Source organism: Poecilia latipinna, unplaced genomic scaffold (genome assembly GCF_001443285.1).
Source record: "Poecilia latipinna isolate Pla-1442-1.1 unplaced genomic scaffold, P_latipinna-1.0 Scaffold26, whole genome shotgun sequence".
NCBI classification, from domain to species: Eukaryota; Metazoa; Chordata; class Actinopteri; order Cyprinodontiformes; family Poeciliidae; genus Poecilia; species Poecilia latipinna.
In genome coordinates this window covers 704,139-709,265 of record NW_015112642.1, presented here as the reverse complement: position 1 = coordinate 709,265, position 5,127 = coordinate 704,139, and the positions used below count along the sequence as shown (strand labels likewise).

The window sequence follows — 5,127 nt, the reverse complement described above, 5'->3', positions numbered from 1 at the left end:
TTGGACGGATACTTTTTACTTTTACTTCAGTAAAAATGTACTGAAGTAGTGCTACATTTACTTGAGTACATTTTTTGGGTATTCTACTCACCTCTGGATAAAACCCAGTAAACTGTTAAAATATTACTATATGTTTCTGGATTCAATAATATTATTGATCATCTTTTCACATTGATCAGTCCCTCCAGGATTTTGCAATTGTTTTTGTGGGGTTTTTTTGCATCAAAATCACAGATTTGTTGGTGCTAATTTAGGAATATTTGCTAGGAATTTTGCAGTATTTGCATTTATATGAGGTTAAATCTGACTTTTGCTACTCTCCACTTCAATCACACACTATTGATAGAATACCAATGAACAAACAGAAGAGAAAAATAGTAAAAATAATCCCAACAATATGGATACTTTTAGGGAGTTTAAAACATTATTAATTGGAATTTATTATGACAAAATTTTATTGTGATCATAAATTTATTACAATAAATAACAAATAAATGCCCAACCGTAATGTAAAGACATTTGCAGACATTTGGCGCTATGTAAATGATCTAATTAACCATCACTGTCTCATATAAAGAAGAAAAATGTAACATCTAAGAGTAAAACTTTGGAGTTTTCTTCAAACCCAAACTTCAAATGCCGTTTTCTTTTAAATAAAATTATTTAAATTATGATCAGAACGCCACTCTAGACTTTAGCTGACTGTCGGGGTAAAAAGCTGTTAACAGCCAACAACATCAGTTAAAATCAGCTTTCTGCTCTCCATCTAATGACTCTGCAGTGGGTATTGATCAGTTCCTGTTTCCCCACAGTCAAAGAGTCGAACCACAATGCACATGTTAATTAGCTAGCTTTACTGCACTACATTTATCCGTGGATGCTCTTTTTATTTTAATGTATAATTATATAAATTGAGTTTTAGTTGAAGAATTAAGCTCTGCTATCCTGCAGCTTTTATTTGCATTTCTTCTCCAACACGCTTGAGTCAAGCAGCTGAATTTCCCAATCAGTGCGTCATTCAGCTCTGCAGCCGCCTGGGAACGGCCCTTTTATTTGACTCACATGTTGGAGAAGAGATGCATCTAAAAGACAGAGCTGGACCTGGGTATAATTAATTTAAAGCTGCAAATTTAACTTTTACAAAAATATGTTATTTTCCAAATTTGTTAAAACTGTCACCATGTCAGACAGATAATCTGTGAAAAAAATCAGTCTGAAGAAATGTAACGCTTCCAGCCAAAAACAACCAGTCAGAACCAGGAGGCAGGTGTTAGCGCTGTCAATCAAGCTTGTGTATGCCTATTGGAGGAGAAACAACTCACTGTTCCAGGAAAACTGTTTATCCACCGTAATTGGTTGGTGAGCACGAGAGTGATTGACAGCACTAAGACCCGCCTCCTGGCTCATATTGGTTGTCTGGGTGAGTGGTGTATTTCTGCAGTTTGTACTGGGAGCACTGGGAGAAGACAGAGGAGCTCAATTTTTTCACAGATTATCTATTTTATATTAATGGAATATTATATTAAATATAGTGACGGGAAAAAGAAAATGTGTTAGCAGACCACATTTGGCCCCTGGACCTCAACTTTGACACATGTGATTTAGATCCTGTTCATTTGAACCAGGCCGCTTTCTTAGCCCTGATAATTCCACTTTATTTATTGTATGTTTTCCAGATTTTTCTATCAAATATTGAACAATATTATATCATGTTATGAAGTAAATAAGCAGAAAAAGCATCAAATATGAAATGGTAAATTAAAACAGAATTCAAAGTGATTTAAAATATGTGTACAGCACTGCAGACCAAGATACAAACTTCATGTAAACATAAAAAAGCTAAGGCGAATGATGTTTATCTTCCCCTTTGATAAAGTTGTATAGATATTTTTTCAATTCTCAAAAGACTTAGAAACTTTAGAGTGACCTCCAAGTTTGATTTCCCCTGAGAAAATGAAAAATGGTGAGAAAAAATGCATGTTGAGCAATCAAAGGGAACTGGAGTGGCTAAACGATGCAACATGTTTCAGTCGGCAGCGCCACGGAGAGATGGAGAACTCTGTCATCTGGTGAACAACAAGGCCACTTTTTAAAAAAAAAAAAGGGACTGTAATTACAGAGGTATAGAGAGATTGTATCAGCAAAGGCGAACAGTTTACACAAACAAATAGCAGCGTTCATGTGTTATGTAACCACTCAAAGAAGTGAGGGAGGCAGTGAAGGGGGGAAAGATCAAACAGAAAAAAAACATTAGAAAAGATATCTTTCTGTCCAGTGGAGGTGGTGACAGCAGATATGGACACTTGGAGATGCTTATCATCCCCCAGAGCTTCGGATAATTTCAGGTTTTGTAGATGAGAGTCCAGACTGCTGGCCGCCTGTGTGAGTGTGTCTGTGGAGGCAGAAAGAAAGTGACCTTGGACAGATACTGTTGTAATATAAACATTTGGGTGGTTCCTGTTCCAGCTTTGTTTCTGATCTGTTTAAGAAACATTGATACAAACTTATCTTACGGGTTGTTTTTTCAAGCTGCGCTAAAAATATTTCTGTTTGCATAACATCAAAGAATATCTCTCATCCTTTTTTGTCAAAGGGATTTTTTTTAAGTCTTTAGAAAATTTGAACTTTTGGTTACCTTTTTCTTTTTTTCCTAGAGTTTGTGATCTTGTATTGTTGGTTCATTGTGGATTCTTACCTCAAAATACATTTTATTCTTTAAAAATAGGGCATTAGCAGTTAAGCTGATGCCCTGTTATTTGCTGTTTCGCTGTTGTAGAGAAGAAATGAACCCCTACACCACCAGGGGGCCCCCATGAGCACCAAGCTAAAATATATTTACATATTTAAAATAACTTTGAATAATACAAAATAAATTCTATTACAAGTGACAAAATAATTTCTATATCGTCTTTATAGTTGTTACACAAATAATGGTTAATGTCTTCTACTGCAGAGGAAATATATGAATAGCTACGTTTTACTTTTAAAAACTTCTTAACTTGTTTACTGTAAAGTTTGTGTTTATCAGCTGATGTCACTTTCAAATAAGTAAAATAATATTGCACATTTAAATAACTGCAATTCAACAACACTAGTATAATGCTAATTATGCTAATGACAGTAGCTATGTTACACACAGTGATAAAGTATCTGGTGTTAGCATGTTGGTATGGGTGCCCAAACTGAAAATCTGCTTAGGGCCCCGAAAAGGTTTTGCCCGGCCCTGATGAAAACAAGAAGTTGCCTTTACAGGTGTATCCTTCCCGTTTTTATTTTATTGTGTATTCTTCTGTGCAGCAGGTTTATTTTTAGCCCATCAGATCATTACAGCCATTGTCAATTCATCGCCATCAGCACAGGCTATTCTCTGATTCTCATTTGTTTATTTATTCCCCTTTGCCTCCTACATATAAATAATAACTGCATCCTCTGGGCTTCCATCTGTCATAGCAATATTAATACTCCCAATATGGCTAACAAATTGTTCACATTGCTCATGCAGTGTATCCTCCTGCCTCACTATTGTGTTTGGCTTTCGGGAAGCTGCTACTGTGGCGCCGGTAAGGGGTTAGGTCAACTGTTTCGTTCATCCGATGACACAAAAACAACAAACACAAACGGGAAGTTGGCAAGACAATAATAAACAAGTCAGATATGGAATGAGAGATTTAAAAATACTGGAAAAACTGATTGTTGTAGAAGATCTTGTTTCTGCTTTCAGGAAGTATTGGAGGCCAAAGGTTACAAAATCGCAGGATTGTTGGATTTATTTGTTGACAAAATGCAAAGAAGCTGATTTATATGCATTCCTGGGAAGGCCACTCGGTCACAACCACTCACTACACAATGTAATACTCCCTGTCAGATTTCTTCTTTTTCTTCTTCCACAGATGCACTTGAAACACTAAAAAAACCACAATTTTGCTGACTGATCTTACAGACAGAAAAGGGAAGGAAATGTTTGCTTGCGCACAATCATCTGATGAACAGCGCAGTCAGTGTTTCCTACTCTAATGACCTTCTATCTGCAGTGTAAGCCCTCTGTTACTGCTGCCAACAATCTCTGAAGCTCATGAATGAGCCATTCATGGTGTTTTTTGGAGATCTTTTTGAAGAGGCCTGATGAATAATTGGGCTTCATGCAAATTGCTGGCCGGGAGGAAAGCGGAGACTCTGTGCCAAGGACGTGATTTACCCAAATACCAACCTGTTAATCTGTCCGAAGAGTCGCGTCTCAGGGCTAACGGTGTGAAAGAGAAAAATGCTTCCGCTGGTTGTTTAAAGCAGTCTGTGATCGTGTGCTGCCACCTGCTGGACAAATGTTGCAACGTTTCTAGAGTTTGCTTTTATACGTTAAGTTTCAGTTATTTACAGTCACTTCAATATGACATTAAATTCGTCCTTTACTTTTACAAATTAATTCATTATCTGAAAGCATTTCAAAAGATTTTATTTGGAATAAAAAATAATTTCAATGTATTTTATTTGGATTTTATGTGAAAACCAACACAAATTGGAGCAAGTGTTTCCATGCACCCAAAAATGTCGAGAAGAGAATTTACTCTTTACTTTTTGAAGTTGTGGTAGTTTGTATAACATCGTTATTAGCTTTTTCTTCTTTTGCCCTTTCCTTTGGTTTGTTATTTAGTTTGTATTTCCTTTTAATTCCTGCAAAGCACTTTGTATTGCCTTGTTGCTGAAAATGTGCTATATAAATAAAATTACCATTACCTTTTACCTTCTTTTTTATGTAATTTGGACTTTGTAATAAAGTCTGTAATAAAATCTATCTGTCAAATCTAAAGTCTGAGCAAATGTTGCATGCATTTCTATGGACCCAAAAATGTTGAAAAGACAATTTATTTACATACTTTTTGAAGTTTCGGTTGTTTGGGACCTTATGTGAACATTTCTTATCCAACTGCATTCCAAGCCTCAACAAATTGATTTTATTTATTTATTTATTTGTTCATTTCATTCATTTATATTTTAAAATGTGCATATCACATGTTCACAGAAACAAAAATTTGAATGAAACGATTAGTTTCAAATACAATCAGTCCACCTCTTCTCTCAAAAGTTCGTTATAAGCAACTAAACATCAACCAACTTTCCATGTAGACACAT

At 35.6% G+C, this 5,127-nt stretch overlaps 1 long non-coding RNA gene across 1 annotated transcript; it reads right to left on the bottom strand.

Annotated features, from left to right (window-relative positions):
• Positions 1–1,608: 1,608 nt before the first annotated feature.
• LOC106950926 (uncharacterized) lies at positions 1,609–4,303 on the bottom strand. Its single transcript, XR_001425709.1, has 2 exons — positions 4,208–4,303; positions 1,609–2,392 (listed from the first exon to the last, which is right to left on the bottom strand). It is a non-coding gene; the product is annotated as an uncharacterized LOC106950926 (long non-coding RNA).
• Positions 4,304–5,127: the final 824 nt, after the last annotated feature.